This window comes from Mirounga angustirostris, unplaced genomic scaffold (genome assembly GCF_029215605.1).
Source record: "Mirounga angustirostris isolate CCGP_5_RB_7025 unplaced genomic scaffold, mMirAng1.0.hap1 SCAF_10, whole genome shotgun sequence".
Classification (NCBI taxonomy): Eukaryota; Metazoa; Chordata; class Mammalia; order Carnivora; family Phocidae; genus Mirounga; species Mirounga angustirostris.
The window spans coordinates 36,195,871-36,215,094 of record NW_026991718.1 but is presented as its reverse complement, the minus strand read 5'-3'; the positions used below and the strand labels follow the sequence as shown (position 1 = coordinate 36,215,094).

Genomic DNA, 19,224 nt, shown 5'->3' with positions numbered 1-19,224 from the left:
CAATGGGCTGTTGCCTTAGATAATAGCTCAGGTGATCGGAGCCCTTTGTGAGGGAGAACAGATCTGGAGCTACGTTCCAGGGTTGGGCAGTTGATTGGTGGCATTTCCTAGTCACGTCCAGCCTGGCAGGGTGGGTGGGGCAGTGCTTCTGGTCAGTTCATTGGTAGGTGGCAAAGCCCGGTCCACCCCTTCGGCGTTTGCTATGTGATCCCCACTGTGGCCAGTAGGTGGCGCAAGTTGCACACCACTGCCACCGACGTCGGCTATGTTCTTTTCAGCAAGGGAAAGGTCTATTTCTAATCCAGCCTGGGCTTTATGGCAATGCTTAATCACATGGAAAGGAACATGCAATAACTACTGGTATTTCTGTAAACACACATGCTAAGTGCAGCTGCCAGTTGGGGATGAGGACAGAAGGAACACTCCGAGGTCTCCTGAGGACAGTCTATAAAAGGAAAACCCTGTGGGTTTTTAATTCAAGAGCCTCCCAGTTAACCTTTGTGACTCATAGAAAGGAACATTTAGAACCCGGAAGGACAATGATAACACATTTTGTGGACTGTAACCTGGTCCTCTGTCTACCCTGCCCCCTCCCCTTTTCCCCAAATGGCCAGTTTCAGAAGGAAAGACCAGTCCCCTGGCACAGGGCAAGGCATGTCCACCTCCCAGCCCCCATCAGGGCCCGGCTGAAGGGCAGAGCCAGCACCTTCTGAACTGAAGGTGACTTATTTTTCTCTTCTTTGGTACTGGCAAATTGCCTGTGTCTTGCACTCCTCCTTTCTCTGTCCTTTCCTCCTTTCTCATCCTACCATTAATAAAATTGGCATTGGATTATGAAGCTGAGGAAGAGACACATCACAACAAAACAGATCAGGGAGTAAAAGCAGGAGTCTTTTGGTGGACAGCTGCCCTGGCAGACAGATGGACAGACGGATGTGCTCCCTGCAGTGGGAGAGAAAGGTGGAGGGGATGGAGCTCCAGCTCGGGGATCCCTGGCCCACTCTGGCCAGGGATGAGGTCCCCACACAGTAGCCACCACTTTCTGGTTAAGCCGGGGTTTGATCTTCGGAAGGGCTCAGCTTTCCAAGTGAGGGCTCTGCCCAGGTTTCTGCTTTATTGCTGCAGCCAGGGGCCCGGCTGCCCAGAGGCCACTACAACTTACGGAAGTGCAGAAGGATTCTGGTTTTATTGTTTTAAAAAAAATCACATCATTCACTGAGCATTGAGCTTATGTTTTGAGATGTTTGTTGGCTGGTAATTAAAGGGCTATTGATGGGTAAGGGCTTTTTATTAAATGGAAAGTAATAACTTCCGTGAGGTGGCTCCAGGAATCATCTTGGTTAACAGTTTATAGTTTGCCTTTCGTTGATTTCATCTCATTCTTTCCTTTGACATGCCCATGTGGCAGTGGGGTCCCCCTCTATAGATGGGGAAATGGAGGCTGAGACTGAGGGCCCCTGCAGGCTGTGAGTGGGCCCCTGGGACATCTTGAGGGCGTGCTCATCTTGGTCATGGCTTCCCCAGTCCCCTTCCGTTGATCTCTGTCTTTGGCTACTTTCCCTACTTATGTCTGGGGTGTGGACAGAGGGAGAAGGCTGATTGAATGCAAATCCTGCATGGCCACTCATGAGCTACCCAACCCTTAAAGTTTCACTCATAGTTGACATCTTTCCCCTTATCAGGGCTCTTTGGTTAACCAACCAGGGGCAGGATATAACCAGCCCTTTCTTCTCCTGGTGAGTCTAAAGAACACAGAGAATGGTGAGGGCACAGCTGTTGGGAGGAAGGGGGGGCAGAGAGTGGGGCCAGCTCATTTGACAAGGAGCCCTGGGAAATGGGACCGTTGGATGTTCTTTGCTGAGTTAGAGCATTAACTGGCTTCCTCTATTTTTGCAGATTCCCTGGAATTTGGTTGCAAAGGTCCCAGCACCTTCCTGTGCCTTTTGAAATCTGGAATGTGGGCAGCATTCAGGAGAGACTGAGGTCCACGGCTGGGGGTGCCCCCATAGTCCTTCCATGCCTGGCAGCTGCGACCTTTAATTTGGGGACTATTGTTATTATTAGGTGTTATTCAGGGTTTTGGTTTCAATAGAATCTGTGATGATTTCTTTGTTATTTCACAGAAATTGGTACCAATGATCGGCATGTAATGTGGTAGCGTTGGTTCTCTTGCTTTTGCCCAACCCCTTTCCAGAAGAGCAAGGCAGTGGGAAAGGCAGTGTGGTTAGTTTGCTGACCTGCAAACACCAACCGTGGGTGCCTCATACTCTTGCTTAAGAATTTGCCCAGGCTTGGGGCATTTGTAAGTTTGCAAAAATAATATAGTTGGTCTTTATCATTTGCCACCTAAATATGAAGAGGCTTCATGGTTTTTTTTTCCCTAGTGAGAAAGAAAGAATTCTGCTTTTCTGAAATCTGGCCAGAATCACAGGGGTGACCTGTTTTAGTACTTACATTTGCTGTGTTCCTGACCCTCTGACTTTTACAGACTTATCTTATTCCTTTGAATTACAGATGCTCATGGCACATACTCCTTGGGATCCTTCACATTGTTTCTGGTGAATTTCTGAAGGTCACACCAGCCTTTCTCTCATGGTCCAGGAACTCACAGGGTCGATCCTTGAGGCCAGTGTTCCTCTCTGGGCATCTGGAGCACCAGCCCTGACTTTGCCTGTTCTCCAGATGGTGCTGCATGACACCCCCCCTCCTCTGTGAGGACCCCTCTTTTGTGAGGTGACGGAATGCAACATCTCTGCGGTAGAATGCTCTATGTCTGCTTCTCCTGGGGTATTTGGTGGCCAGGCTGTGGACCCCATTCTGTCTTTCTGAAGGTGTGTCCTGGTCCTGACATAGACCACCCTGTTTTAGAAGGGACAGGACTCCAAAGATTCCTCCCAGCCTCTTGTTTCCCATAACCACAGCTTTCTGTAGGAACAGAGGCTCAGACGGCAAGTAAGGTAAAGAAGGACAGGAACAGAATCTGTAGACTGATTGTTTTGGAGTAGGTAGGTGGGATCTTTTAAAAATATTGAGATATAATTTACATGATACAACCAATCTATTTTGGTTAGTTAACCTATTGCACCCTTAATGAATTTTGATGATTATACAGTCATGTAACCACTGCCACAATCGAGATACGGAACATTCTAGCACCCGGAGACGTTCCTTTGAACTTCTTTGGAATAACCCCCTCCCTTTGGCCCCAGCAACCAGTGACCTGTTTTCTATCACTATAATTTTGCCTTTTCTAGAATTTAATATGAATGCAACCAAACAGTATGTAGTGTGTGCATCTGGCTTCTTTCACTCCGCATAATCAATTTGAGACGTGTCCATGTCCCCGTGTGTACCAGTGGTCAGTTCCTTTCTACTGTGGAGTGGTTTTGCTTGCATGGATGCACCACATTTAACTTCCTATTCGCTGGCTGATGGGCATTCAAGTTGTGTCTGGGTTTTGGTGATTAAGAAGAAAGCTGCTATGAGCATTATGTATAGGTCTTTGTGTGAGTATCTGTTTTCATTTCTTTTGGGTAAATACCCAGGAACTGGTTTGCTGGGTCGTAGGATGGATGCATGATTTATAAGATACTGCCTAACTGTTTTCCAAGGTGGCCATACCAGTCTATTTCCAAAAGGGGCACTTTTAGCCCAAGACACATGACTGCCCTTCCTGATGTCCATGGGTATCTTTCCGTGCAATGATTTTCAAGAAGTTTGTTGGACATGTAATGAGGGTACATGGCTTTTAGGCAAAAAACTATTGCATATCTGTGGATGAGATGAGCCCGGTTTTGAACTCTAGGTGCTGTAGAAAGGTTTGCATTGTCCTCCTGAGGAAAACAGGTACACCCTGACATGGCACAGGTGGGAGGCACGTCTCCCCTGTGTCCTTCTACCTCTCATATGTCAGTTTTGCATTTGGGCCTCAAGTGGCAGTTCCAAGTTCATCTGAGTTGAGATAATGCCTGGAGGCCAGAAGGAAACTATCTGGGGCTGTCAAATCTGGTGGGAAGTGATTAATCACGGAGACTTTTCTGGCACGCTGAACTGACCTTTCTCCCACGTGCAGCAGGGGCAGGCAGGGTCAAGTTTAAATCCAAGATGACAAGTGTCTGTATTAAGGAAGGTTGCTGCTGCATGTTTGGCTTGGGGTCAATGGCTCTGTGTCTCACACCTGGTGAAAACTGACTCCCAGTTGAAGAAAGAGTTATGGGGGCTGAAGCACGTATTGACTCAGCTTTGGGCTGGAGTTCCCTGCTAGGTTTCCTGACCTACATGCCCTTTGCATGTGTTGGGGGGCATCCCGGTTTCTGGAGGCAGCCGAGTGCCTGTGTTTTACCTTGAAAGCCTCTTGCTCACGGTGCCTCCCAACCTTCTGAGTGTGAAATGGTTGCTTCTTTTGGAGTCCTTCGCCATCTCCCCGGGAGTGGGTTTTTGTCAGTCTGAGCTTACAGGCATCTGCTGCTGTCTGTGGGCCCCATAGTTGTTCCAGGTCATTTGTGGTACTTAGACAGTGTTGTTTTTTTTATTAGCAGGTAAAATTTGGCCTCTGAAAACAAGGCACACTCTCTCACGTTGTCTGAGGCTGTGGTTACTGTGGAACCTCTAGTTTGTTTATGGTTCAGTGGTGTGAGTCCAGGCATCAGTTGGGGGACACACGTGGAGGTTAAGGCCCAGGGTCGGACTTGGGTGAGGTTCACTCCATCTAAAGCCTTGGTTAAGGAGGGTGTGTGTTTCTATTTTCTCATCAAGAGCAGTGACTACACACTAGAAAACGTCCCGCCATGAACTTCTGGACTATAGCTTGTCCTCTCCAAAGGTAAGGGGTCCTGTTCCAATGTTGGAAGACCCCGGGAGGACCCCCTGCCCCCCGCCAGCCTGGGCGGCAGTGTGAGGCCATCCCCGTCGCACAACCCTCACTTCACGTCGTCCAGCGCCGCGTCTTTCCCGGGGGTCCGCTTCTCCCTGTGGCTGGTCTCAGCGACAAAGGTCCCCACCTGCCTCCCTGTGTGCTCTGGTGTTCCCTCGCCTCCCTTAAGGCCAGGCTTTCAAAATCTCTCTGAAAGAGAGCAGCAGGCAATATTACCTAATTTGTCTCTAATCCAATAGTCCTAGGATAATCCTGGAGGGGAAAGTGGTCTGCTGAGCACACCCTGGCTTACTCAATAAAAAACACATTGAGAAACAGTGGTATTTTTCTGTTTTAAAATAGGTAGGTTTGGAAGGAGCTGGGAAACTGTGGCGTGGATTTACAAAATGACTGTAATTGTGGGAGAGGTATTTTCTTTCAATTTTGAAACACATTAAACAGGATATACAACTTAGAAATAACTTACAGTTGGAGGGAGGCTCTTTCATCCACGGGGGACACTTCTCCTGGTTGGAGAGGGTGGTCACAGGGGCTATGGGAAGGGGCCCCAGGGGACCCCCGTCCTGTTCTCTTGTAGCTTCAATGTGACCAAACAGAGCAGAAAGTCATAGTGTCAGAGGAAAAAGCCCCTGTTTTTTTCTCTCATAGGAAGCAGGAAGATGCTGGGCTGAGCACTGATTATCAGAAGGAGAAAACTCACCCTGTTGGCACAGACAAAAGGCTCCCCGTGGGCCTTGCTGGGAGCCCCCGAGCGCACCAGTCACATTGGGCGCCACGATGGTGGCACTTCTCTTTGCCCACATAGCTCTCATCGGCATGATGAATGAATGTCTGCTGAATGCCTGTCTATGCTGGGTACTGTGCCAAGTGTTGGGAAGCCAGGACACAGACATGGAGGTGTCATGCTCACCAGGAGAGAGAAAGCACGCTGGTGCAGGACCACAGTGATTGGTGCTGGGGTAATGGTAAAAGTCAGGAGCCTAGGCCTGGCCAGGGGAGGGGATGTCACGGGGGGCTCCTTGGGACAGGGCTTACAGCAGCGCTTGTGGGGAGGATGGGGGGTCAGATGGTCGCGGATGGCATAGCAGGAATGAGTCAGAGAGAAGGGAGGGGCCGGGGAGACCTTCCTACAAAGGCCAATGGTGTGGACGCAGGTGCGCAGGAAGTGGGCATGCTGTGTGAGCGGGTGAAGCAGGCTTGGGTGAAGGAGGGGCCGGCAGTGGGCTTGGGATGCAGGACCAGACTCTGTGCCCCGAGGACATTGGCCCAAAGTGTTCGGATGATGGGCATCTTGGATGGTTCGGGTGGGTGACCGCATGATGCCTTTTTTCAGACAAACATGCTAGGGGGCCCCAGGCTCATTTTCAGGGCCTTTCCCTCTTTCTCTCCTCGCTCTCTGCGTAGCTGGGTCTGGTTTCTCTCCTCGCTCTCTGAGTAGCTGGGTCTGGCTTTGGATTCCTTCAAAATGCGTCGGTCTTCATGTATCTGCCACCGCACATCTATGTTCTATCAACCCTCTGCTGTCAGACACACACACTACTACGTGTAGTGCATGTGGGTGTGCACGTGCCGGCACGCAGACACGTCACATACCCATGACGCTCTCCCCATTCCTCAGTGTAAGTCTCGGGTCTCGATTGTCCCTGAATGGCACATGCTTGCAGCCAACCGCCCACTTCCTGTCTCCACCTGGATCTCTCTTAGGAGTCTTGAACTTGACATAGCCTGAACCGAACCCTTTATCCACGCTCCCTCCCCAGCCTGTCCTTTCTCCAACCCCCACCCCCCCACCACCACAATCTCCGCTGAAGTCCACTCCTTTCTCTTTTGAAAACCCTGGAGTTGTCTTTGACTTCTTTTTTTCTCTCACACCTGATGCTTCATCCATCAGGGATCCCATCAGTTCTTCCTCTGAAATACATCCAGAATCCATGGACTTCTCCCCATGCCAGCACTCATAGCTGCCATGATGCCCCACCTGACACTGAGGGTGCTGCCCCACTAGAGTCCTTTCTCTGCTTGCCCTCCTGCAGCCTGGAAACACAAGTCAGATCATCTCACTCTTCTGCTCAATACCATTTCCCTCAGAATAACATTCCAAGTCCTTTTCTTGGCCCACAAAGCTCTCCATGGTCTGTGGTACCTCTGTATCTTTACCTCTGACTCAATTCACTCTACTTCATTTTCTCCTCTTTATCAGACACCTTGAAGTCCTTTAATATGTAAACATGCACCTGCCCCAGGATCTTTGCACTATCTGCTTTCTCCTCCTGGAAAATTTTCCTTCTGATATGTGCATGGCTGGCTCTTCCTTTCCCTTCAGATCCCTTATTATAGAGGCTTTCTTGGGCCACTCTATAAAACAGCAGCTTCCCCTCCATCAGTCTTTTTTTTTTTTTTTTTAATAAATAAGAAATAAGCCTCATATTGTGTGGTCTTTATTAAAATACCAAAACACAGGAAAACTTTTAAAGTAACATTTCTATTCTGGGGACTTGCCAAGCTTTAAAAATACTTTTTCTAGTTCACTTGAGTTTATAGAAGGATTTCATCTGTTTTTGTAGATTCACGGCTTGTGATGAGGATGTTAAGAGGTCAGGTGTAAGTCAAGAAATTCCATGAGCATTTGCAATAAAATAACCCTCCATCATTCTTTTATCCCTTAATTAGCCCTGCTTTTGGTTTTACTTATCACCACTTGGCATTAATTTTGTTAATTGTCTCCTTGCTGTTAAGGAACTACACAAGTGCAAAGAACTTTGTCTTATTCTCTGTTTATCAGCAGAACCTAGAACAGTTTTAGCATTTGTTCTGTAATCTGTTTGTAAGTATTTGCTGAATGAATTGAATGAACTCATCTTCTAGCAGGTTTGGAGGGGCTGGCTTGCAAAGACATTGGATACTATGGTGGTGATCTAGGCATGGTGTGATTAAAGCCTAGATGAGAGGGCGGCCTCAGGGATGTAAAGGAAGGAATGAATGAGGGAAGAGTCTTTAGACTAGATATTGCAGAAGAGGGATGCTCGCTTGGCCATGCTTTGGATGACTCTTTATAAGGGCTGTGTTTCAGACTCAAGACATGAATTAACCTTAGGTGTTTAGATGCCTCCTGGTGTCTGGCCCACCCCTCTGCCAGTCCCTTATTCCATGATCCTGGGCCCTGCCCCAGTTCCTCAGCTTGCACCCCATAACCTTAACCCAAATAGCTAGGCCTGAGGTTGTAGACCAACATTTAAAGGAAGAGGTAAAATGTCTCTTCTAAGCTAAGTAGAAAAGATCAAAATAAGTTGATCTGTGATGTGAGAAAATGTAAGGATATATAAAGGTACTAGATGGTACCTGGGTGCTTAAATTTCTTTAAATTTTGTAGATGGCCATTTGAAATTAGTAATTTAATATTATGCTTTGTTTTTAGCATGCAGCTCATTTTCATAGAGGAGCTGATAATTATGGCTTTGGCCATGAGGCTATAACTCAGCCCTCATCACTGACTTGCTGGAAGCTGCCCAAACGGCCAGCAAGGGGCCTAGAAGGTATAAAGAAAAATTATCCCAAACTTGGAATTGAGGAAAAGGGATGCCTCCATATCCTTTTAATGTCATACCTGAGTATTGTCTAATAGGTCCACTGAAGTGTCATTACATCTCTAGGGGGATGTATCTTTGTTTCATGTACTATCTACTAGCTGTTAGGACTCAAACTCCGTGAAGTTACATGTTAACTTACAGAGGGTAAGTCGCATGTACCTTTTGCCTAGTAAAAATGCAAACCATTTCTGTCTGGTTGAAAAGATATCCACAGATGTTACGGTTTTATTGTATCATAGTTTTATATGTAACTAGTTTTATAGGTAACTTAGTGCAATGAACTGTTTGTGTCTCCCCCCACCCCCAATTCATGTTGAAAGCCTAATTCCAAGGTGATGGTATTAGGAGGTGGGGCCCTTGGGAGAGAAGGCTGGGTCATGAGTGGGATTAGTGCCTTTTTTTTTTTTTAAGATTTTATTTATTTATTTGAGAGAGAGAGAGAGAGAGAGGGAGAATACAAACAGGGGGGAGGGGCAGAGGGAGAAGCAGGCTCCCCGCCGAGCAGCGGGCCTGACACGGGGCTCTATCTCAGGACCCTGGGATCATGACCTGAGCCGAAGGCAGACGCTTAACTGACTGAGTCGCCCAGGTGCCCCGGGGGGGGGGTTAGTGCTTCTATAAAAGAGAGCCCAGAGAGCCCCCCTGCCCCCTTTGCCATGAGAGGACACAGCAAGAAGATGCCTGTCTACGAACCTGGGAGTGGGGCCTCACCAGACGCCTCACCTGCCGGTGCCTCGGTCTTGGACTTTTCAGCCTCCCACACTGTGAAAAATGAGTTTTTGTGACTTATAGGCTACTCAGTCTATGGGATTCTGTTCCAGCAGCCCAAATGGACTAACATATTATTTATTCCAGCATTCTCCCCCTGACTGGCTGTCCATCTCTGTTTCTCTAATGCTGAGAACCAGCTTTCCCAGCCTCTTGGCTCCCTCGCTGATCAGCTGAATAAATGTGCTTCGTATATATTTGACAGTATGAGACCACGTTTCATCATTTTGAAAATAATGCTTTGACAGAGGAGATAAAATGTCTCACGTGCTAGCTGTGTAAACCCAAACCTACAAAATGATGTCAATGTCTCAGAATACATATATAAAGGACTTAAGCTACTTTCCCCCATCTTATTTCTATTTAAAAAAAAATTTTTTTAAGTAGGCTACATGCTGGGCATGGAGCCCTCGTGGGGCTTGAACTTGACCCTGAGATCAAGACCTGAGCTGAGATCAAGAGTCAGACACTTAACCGATTAAGCCACCCAGGTGCCCCCATCTTATTTCTATTTTAACTACATGGGTTCACCTGTTCAGGTAGGATGCAGATTCTCCTATTTCTCATGGAGTATTTCTCATGGAGCACCAGTCCAAAGGTGGGGACAGAATGTTACTCTGTCAGTTCAAGCTAGACCTGCCATTTTACTCTGCTCATTCACTTTCTACTTTCTTTTTAATCAATTGTCTTTAAAAACATAAAGCACATGATCCAGCAACAAGTCCTGGCCAAGTCTATAATTAAGATTGGGGGTGGGAAAGGGGGGGGGGAGGCTCAGCAAAGTGCCTTCTCCACCATCGTCTGAGGGGCTCTAAACTAGATCTCGCAGTTTGTTGTGAAGCAGGGGATTGGGCAGGGAGTTAGACATATGGTCTTGCATCTTATATGTGTTAGGAGACAGAGCTGCTGTGTGGTGCGGTGCAGAGGCTGGGCGGACCCTCTATTGCGCACGGCCTTGCCTTGCTCTGGGATTGGTGTTCCCTGGAGGCACTCCAGTCCTGCCCCAGCTCTAGCTGTGTGTGTGATCCACTGAAGTTGCCAATAACTACTTATCCCCGTGGGGCTTAATAATCCCCTAATGGCCAGTATGGAAAGCTCACCTCCCTACCCACCTCCTGGAGGTGTGGAAATAAATGAGAGAAAGAAAACCCCTCCAAAAGAAAAAGTGTTATCTGAGAGTTGGAAATATGGGTAAAAAATGACTCCTTGTCCTTTCAATGTCACCCCAGAAAACACTGCTTTGTGCAGGATCGTTATTCCGGATGGGAGAAATTGTGGGTGCTTCATTCATGGGGTCCATGTCACTTAAGACCATCCTTTTATCTTTGAGGCGGGTGGGAGTGGAGAGGGGGGCCCAGGGGCTACAGCATTCCAGAAATGGCCTCATTTTGCACATCCTCAGGTCCACAGTTGAGACAGCTTTCTGTTCTAAGAACTTTTGAAAGCGGTTCTGTTTTTCTAAGACCGTTAACCAAAAATTAAAAAAAAAAAAATCAATAAGAAAACTCAACTGAAGGTGTCAGGCTATTCTCTAGGTCAGTGAGCCTAAGTTGCTGTGGCTCCAGAGTGAGCAGCCACGCCCAAAGGTGGAGGTTGGTGGGGCAATTGGTGTTCCAAATGGAGCTCGTTTTGGAAGGAATGGATGGATTTTCCTGGTGGGGAAGGCCTGCGGCTGCGGGCTGACAGAGCTGGACCGGGGGTAGATTGGGGTTGCTCTGTGAGTCTGCAGACAGATTCTAATCTAAGAGCTGGTCTGCCCTGAAATTAGGGGGAATCATGGACCATGCTGCGATGTGTAGAAGCCTTCTTTTTCTCAGGATTGCGACTCGTAAAGGTATTTGTCTCCTCGGTCTCATTTAAAATGCTTATGTTTACAAGGTTCCTTTACTAGGAGCAATATCCATGGATGTTGTATTTCTAACCTGTTGTGTTGTTTACCTCGAGGAAAAATGGGCTTGCTTTACCTTATTGACTCAGCTTGATGGAAAATATTACCCTGGTGGAGATGGAGATGGGGCCACCATTTTGAAATAACTACATGGGTTCACCTGTTCAGGTAGGATGCAGATTCTCCTATTAAGAACAAATAGATTTTGGAAATTTACACATGGTGTGATACATTGCAATGGGACTGGTTTCTCTCCTCTTCTCCACTCTTTACTAGGGCTTATATGTATGTATCCATAACACACACACACATGCACGCATGTGCACATGCATGTACGCGCACACGCATGCATATATGAGGCTTTTTAAAAATACAACTCAACACTACCAAGAGGCCCCTTTAGCCTAAGAGCGCACAGGAACTCTGCTATGATGAGTTCAATTTTGGCAGTCTAATCGTCTTGTGGTTACTCTACCCTGAGGCCAGACCACAGTGAGGGCCTCCCCATCCCCACCCAACCACACCAAAGTGGGGGAAGGGGCCATGGAGAACACAAGAACTTTCTCCATCACCCGTGAGAGGGTGACCACAGGAGCCTCGCTTGAAGGTCTTGGGATGGGGGTGACTGTTTCCCAGCTCCTGTCCCTGTGGATTCTGTGAGGGTAGGAATATATGGCCTGGTATAAAGTAAATGACGGTCTTACTCATCCATCCAACTCTGACTGTGTCTGACCAGGTATCAGTAAACCGTTGGAAACGGACTGTTACTCACCCTCACCTACTGTTGAAGGCAGGGTGCTTGGTGACATTGCCAGCCAGCTGGATACATTTCTACCAAATAGCACTGTGGACAGGGAACATTTCTTTGACCCTACTCTAGCACATTTGTCCTCCCCCACCTAGTTTTCTGTCTGCCACCATCTACCATCCATCTAGCAATCGATTAAATTAAATATTTTACAAGTGAGTCCCATGAGACTTTGTTTTGAAAACTGTGGATTCAGTGAATAAGGCGGGTCCCTGTGTTTTGGTAGTCTTTCTCCTTATTCAGAAATCATACAATGATGGGAGCTAGCAGGACTTGTAGCTTCTACGGTCGAAGTGGTGGATTTTAGGGAGGCCTTACAGCCATGTGGCTGAGCGCCCGCATGGACCTCAGACAGACGTGGGCTGGAACGGTGGCCATGCCTGGGGCCCTCAGTTGCTTCCTATGGAAATTAGAAATGATTGTGTCTGTTCCACAGGGCTGTTGTAAGGATCATGTGGAGAGCACTGAGCGTTGTGTGTGGCTCCTGGGAAGGGAGTTCTAGTAACTGAGCGTCATTGTTGTCATGGCTGTTGGGGAGTGCACGATAGCAGAGAGGCTGAGATGGCACAGCATGCCCGTGGTGGGGACCTGGATGGAGCCTTCATGGAGAAGAGAATGTTCCCCATCCTGGCTTCTGCACAAGAGTGGGAGTGAGCCCCCCAACTGGCTAAACCAGGAAGATTGTGGGGCTGGGGCCCCCTGGCTGCCTGGGGCTCTCTGGAATTTCTGCCTCCTTGTTTCAGATTGGTTATCTACCCCAGACTGAGTGGCAACTCCACGGCAGATGATGACTGGGAGAGCGGCCTGAGGTAGACACTCACAATTCGCCAGCGCTGCCAAGAATAACAAGAGGGGGCAGGAGGGGAACACAGACCCTCATGCAAAAGAGTGGGTTTTGAATTCAGTAGGTGAGCTACTTCTTTTTTTTGAGATGTGTCATTTGTCTCTGTGTCTTAGAAAGCCAGCCCTGCCTCTCTCACCTCAACTGATTCTTGGATTTTGTGAGTGACCATCTCACAGTCTTCTAGCAAAACACTTCTGAGGTAGACTCCTTACAAAGCCTCGTGCAGTATTCAGAGCAGGGCAAGAGGCAAGGGGCAAGGGATTTGGGTTCTGGAAGAGCTCTGGCCCCAGCAGTGCACTCAGACTGGCCCATTCTGGTGTCCCCATGGTAGACACAAAGCTGAGACCTGCCTGGGCTCTAACTGGAAGCATCTGCCTGTAACTGGGCCCTGAAGGGAGTTACAGAGAATCTGGCAGGAAAAGGGGTCGCTGGGTGATCTGGCTTCCTCTCATCTGTCCCTGGTCATTTCTGAACTAAAACCGGGCCCCAGCCCTCAGGCGTGACCCCTGATCCCAGACACCTGCAAATGGTGATTTCCTCCCAGGGTTCTGGGTAAGTAGCACAGTGGAGGTGGCCAGCATTTAAATGAAGCCGCTGACATGGCTGAATTTATGGTATCCTAAAAAAGGAGATGCAAAGCCCTTTTGACAAATTGTTAAATAAAGATTGCAAGTCGTGGAAGGATGCATGTAGCAAATTTTTATTACATATGTATGTAAATATATAAAGTTCTGGAAGGCTGTGCACTAAACCACTGGCAAAGACTGAGAAAAAAGGAGAACTTGGCTTTTTACATTACGGACTTTTTTTTTTCTCCAGAAATTTCAGATAGTCTTGAAAGCATGACTTATCATACAATACTTACATTCTGTACGTTCCTTGCCACCTGACAACCTCAGAAAACACAAAACCAGTTCTAGCCTCAAAAGTTCTGTGACTCTGCACACATTCTGCACCTTCCAGTTCTTTCCACGTGCTTCTGGTCCCTGGGACCCCCGTTCCGATCACTCAGCTATGCGCGATCGTTGCTACCATCACCTGCTAATTTCCTTTTTGATCATGGACTTTATTCCTGGCAGTTTTTCTTCATCAATTCGAGTTCACAAAACCGTCCTTTGCCTTGTAGTGAAGCAATCTGGGGAGACATTTTCCACAGCGTGGGGGGAAAAGAATCTGGATCAATACAAACTCAGAAACTGTTCGAAGAGCCCCACAATGCTTCTGATTTTTTTCTTGGCTTTCTTCCCTGATGCTTTTGCAAGATAAGCTTCCTTTGTTTTCCACTGTGCTTTGCCTTACTCTCCTCTACTTTGATTTCTTTAGGTAATCAAGCTACTAGGTTGATGGAAGGCTGTCCCGAATGCTGAGGTTCCCTTGAAGTAGTTTCATCTCTTAACTGGGCTCTGTTGATAAACTTATCACAACCAAGTTCTCTTCGATCAGAGGGTTGGTAAGACGCAGTCAGAGCTGCAGGAAATGTGAAAATATCACAATCCCTCCTCTGAGGTTTCCGCTGATACTCGGCATCAAACATGGCTTCCCCCGCCCTGCAGTCTCCACAGATTGCCCGTGGCCTCCTTCAGGCTTCTTGCTTCTGCCTGGAGCAATTGGGTAATTAATTCCTAAGACGCTAAGTGGGTGATGGAGGCTGGGCAGTGCAGGGGCCTGGGCCTGGGTGTGTTCCCACACCCTTTTCCTCTGGCTGTCGGGGCTTCCCCTGTCCCTGCCATGGGTCTCCTCAGGCTGCCTGGGGCAGGCTCCTGCCTCCCTCCGCCTCCTTGTGCCTGCCAGCTGTGGCAGTCTGCAGGCAGCGTGGACCTCGGGGTGTGCTCGGCCTGTCCCAGAATAATAGGAGTCAGAGGGCAGCGTGAATGGGGGCGTGCATGTGCCTTAGCACATCCCTTCAGCCTTGGGGAGGGTTTGCACGAGGAAGGACTTGGGTATGACTCCAATAGTTATCAAACAAACACAAAAACAACAATAGCACAAGAATAAAGAGAGAGCTTGCATGTGGCAGGGCCACTGGAGGGTTGTGTGGCCCTGGGCGAGTCCCCTTCCCGAGCCTGGCCTCAGCTCTGGGGAGGCCACTCTGCCGAACTCCCTGCTAGAGACCCTGGGCTCACAGCTGCGGAGAACCTGCTTGCTTTCTGCTGGGCCACCTGCTGTGCCGGATCTCTCAGAGCCTGGCTGAGGAGCCAGAGGAGGGCTGCTCCCGAAGGCACTCTCCCTCTCCTCCCGGCCTCATCCCCCTAACCGGAGTGGCCCCTCTGAGAACCTGAGGGAAGGCTGGACCTGCCATCACTGAAAACGCACAGCTTGCAGGGCATCTTAGGACCCTTGGCCTGGGTTAAGAGCGGGTGTCTTAGGGAAGTGCCTGCTCCTTGAGCAATGGGGTCTGCCCTCAGCCCCCCTTCACTCAGGGACCCGGAGCCGTGAACCGTCAGCCAGAGAAAAGGGGAGCGGTGGTGCTCAGGATGAAGGCAGGATGGTCCTGGGCCCCAGGAGTGGCTTGGGCTGCAGTGGGGTGGCTGCTGGCCGGGCTCGAGGAGCCTGCAGAATTCCTGCCCCCCCGCCCCCCCACCCCCATTCCGCCCCCCGCCCAGCTGAGACAGCTGACTGACCCAAAGCACTTCTTACCATACACTAGTCACTTCTGCCAAACCTTCCAAACCTGCCAGGGGCAACTGGTGAGCTTATGGAGGGCCCATGACAGCTAGTGTGGGACTCTGGGAGATGGGCGCCACCCTTTCCCCCCCCCTCCTCTCTCTCCCTCCCGCCTGGGCTGCTCTGGCCTCACAGGAGTTGTAGGAACCATCGGGTTTGCACTTCACAAAGTCGCCGATGTTTTGGCGGAAAGGGCCTGGAATGCACCTTGCACAGTCGACCTCCATTCCCAGCCCTGCCCCTGGCATTTGGGAGTGACAAAACCCCTTGGGGAGCTGCCACTCCAGCTTGGATTCACCCTGTGCTGAGCCTGCGCATCTGGCCTGTTCCCATCCTCACTGGACATGAGGGTGAGGCAGTCGCTGCAACATTTCAGGGCAGGGGGGTGGCCAGGGGCCTCGGTTTTGGAGTTGGCCTGGCCTGTGCCCCAGGTCTAGCCCTCCCATTTACCTGCGGCGTACCCACGGGCAATCCCACCCTCCCTGGCACTCAGGATCCTTGTTGGTAGGTGGGGATAATTATGTAACACATTGGGCAGGGGATGGGGTTAATAATGCCATAATTACATTACGGGGTTGCAGGATGAAATGAGGTCATTCTTACAGAATTTGGCTCAGCACCAGGCACGCGGAAGGACTCGGCATCATCAGCGGTCATGCAGGGCGGGCACGGCTGCGTCTCTCACCCACTTCTCCGGCCGAAGTGGCCTCCGCTCCCTTTCTCCCATTGCTCTACACGTCGTTTTCCTTTAAGGCTTTGCAGCGTGTTTTGTACTGCGGGGAGTTCAGTCCCACGAGTCAGCAACTTCTTTACTCAGTGTAGTGACATAGTGACGAGAGCTCCGCATGCTGGTTGTTCACCCACTCACCGATCCCTTCTCCGGCAACTGCCCAATGCTGGCTGGTCCTGTTTCCGCACATGGCTTGAGGGGGCCCAGGCCTTTCGAGGAGTCCTCGGTGCAGCAGGCCCGAGGCCCCAGAGCCTTCCAGGGAGAGCTGTGCTTGACCTCGTCAGCCCCGGGCAGGGGGTGGGGGTGGGGGGGCCTCTGAGAACTGTGTTTGGACTCATGGGATCTGAGCCTCCTGCCATCACACTTGCTGTGGATGAGCTTCTCCTTTCCCTGGAAAGTTCAAGTCTTAGAAGTGGAATGAGGACTTTGTTGACATGTTTTCCCTCCTAGCTGAGTCACCTGTGGTTTTTGTTCCCAGAACCCATTCTGCTGTGTTTCGGTGTGGGGGGAGCCGCATGTGTGCCTTGCTTCTCCCACAACTGAGCCGAGGCTTGCCTCACGCCTTCCCACACCCCGACCTTCCAAGGAGAGCTTCTGGGTGTGCGGTGAGCTGTTTTCTAGCGGTTGAGGAAAGAAACGGAGAGTGACATGCCCGTTTGCCTCATTTTGAACATTTTTAGTTCGGTAAAAACAACCCACCCAAACCAACATTGCACTGAACTCACCTTTTAGAAACACCGTGTGCCCTCTTGAACCCGGCCGTCGTGGGCTGGCTCCGGCCCCTGGTCGCCAAACCCTGCTTGCGCTCCGTTCTCAGCCAGGTCTGGCCTGCTTTGTTCATCTTCCCCAGGCTGCCCGGCTGCAGAGCTTCCTTTCCCACTGCTCAGCACGGGCTTTTTACCGTTTCCTCTGTATTGGTTTACGGCAGATGGCCCCAACTTGATGGTGAACCCCAGAGCAGTGGGAACATTCCTGTAAAAGCAAATCGGAGTCACTGTAGATGAAAACAATTCAAATACAGCAAAGCACAGGGAAGAAAGTGAGTTTCGGTTGAGATCAAGCCCCCCAGAAATAAGCGCTGGCCACATTTGCTGTGACATCTGTCGGGTTAGTTCTCTCGATGCCAAAGCCGCTACCAGGTGAGGTTCGGGGGGTCTTACCCAATTGCTATCCTGCCGGCCAGCGCTGTGGTGGGAGCCGGCTAGTGCCACTCTCCTTTGTCATTTCTTTTCCACTTCTTCCCCTTCCTGGCCTGGCCATCTACTATAATATTTTATAAGGTGTTGTTTCTAAAGGGTCTTCATTGATGGCTTTGGCTGATTATTCAACATGCTTTTTTTTTTTTTTTTTAAGATTTTATTTATTTATTTGACAGAGAGGGAACACAAGCAGGGGGAGCTGCAGGCAGAGGGAGAAGCAGACTCCCCCCTGAGCAGGGAGCCCAATATGGGGCTCTGTCCCAGGACCCTGTGATCATGACCCCAGCCGAAGGCAGACGCTTACCCCACTGATCCACCCAGGCACCCCCAACACACTTTTCTTGAGAGGCAGAATGACGAGTGATTAGGAACAGACTCCATAACTAAACTGCCAGGTTTGGAGCCCTGAGTACACCTGTCTGACCCTGGACAGGTCACATAAACTCTCTGTGCCGCAGTTTCCTCATCTCTACAATGGGCATGAATAATAGTGCCTACCTCATACATTTGTGCTGGTGCTCGATTATGTTTTTATTATTATTATATTTAATTGAGGTATAACTGATATATGATATTATATGAGTTTCAGGGATACAACATGATTTGATATTTGTATATACTGTGAAACGATCATTGCAATAAGTCTCGTTATCATTTTTCACCATACAAAGTTACACATTTTTTACTTATGATAAGAACTTTTAAGATGTACTCTCTTAGCAACTTTCAAATATGCAGTACAGTATTACTGACTATAGTCACCATGCGTACACTACATCCTCATGGCTTATGTATTTTATAACTGGAAGTTTGTACCTCTTGACCCACCTCACCCATTTTGCCCACCCCCCAACTTTCCCTCCCCTCTGGCAACCACCAATCTGTTCTCTGTGTCTATTAGTTTTGTTCGTTTGTTTTTTTAAATTCCAGTATAATTAACATGCAGTATTATATTAGTTTCAGATATACAACATAGTGATTCAACAATTCTATACCTTACTCAGTGCTCATCACGATAAGTGTACTCTTCATCCTCTTCATCTATTTCACTCATTCCCCGACCCCCAACCTCCCCTCTGGTAACCACCCATTCGTTCTTTGTATTTAAGAGTCTGTTTTTTTGTCTCTTATTTTTTCTTTGTTTTGTTTCTTAAATTCCACATATGAATGAAATCAGGTAATATTTATCTTTCTCTGACTTATTTCACTTAGCATAATACCCTCAAGGTCTATTCATGCTGTCCCAAATGGCAAGATCTCATTCTCTTATTCTTTTTTTATGGTTGAGTAGTATTATATCTATCTATCTATCTATCTATCTATCTATCTATCTATCCATCTATCTACCTATATCACATCTTCTTTATCCATTTATCCATAAGGATGTTTCCATATCTTGGCTCTTGGCTATTGTAAATAATGCTGCAATTACATAGGGGTGTATACATCTTTATGAATTAGTGTTTTTGTTTTCTTTGGGTAAATACCCAGTAGTTCAATTACTGGATCATATGGTATTTCTATTTTTAATTTTTCGGAGAAAACTCGATACCGTCTTCCACAGTGGCTGTACCCCAATTTGCATTCCCACCAACAGTGCAGAAGCGTTTCCTTTTCTCTATCTTCTCACCAACACCTGTTTTTTTCACAACAGCCATTCTAATAGGTGTGAGGTGATATCTCCTTGTGGTTTTGATTTGCATTTCCCTGATGATTAGTGATGCTGAACATCTTTTCATGTGCTTGTTGGCCATCTGTATGTCTTCTTTGGAAAAATGTTTATTCAGGTCCTCTGCCCATATTTTAATCAGATTGGTTTCTGTTGTTGTTGTTACTGAGTTGTTCGAGTTCTTTATATATTTT

General features: G+C 48.5%; 2 long non-coding RNA genes across 2 annotated transcripts in view; both read left to right on the top strand.

The window, feature by feature from the left end:
• The window catches only part of LOC135361741 (uncharacterized), a 51,794-nt gene that overhangs the window by 13,199 nt on the left and 19,371 nt on the right, over positions 1–19,224 (top strand). The gene's annotated exons all lie outside the window — the stretch shown is intronic.
• Positions 9,991–15,031, top strand: LOC135361742 (uncharacterized). Its single transcript, XR_010405555.1, has 2 exons — positions 9,991–11,284; positions 12,361–15,031. It is a non-coding gene; the product is annotated as an uncharacterized LOC135361742 (long non-coding RNA).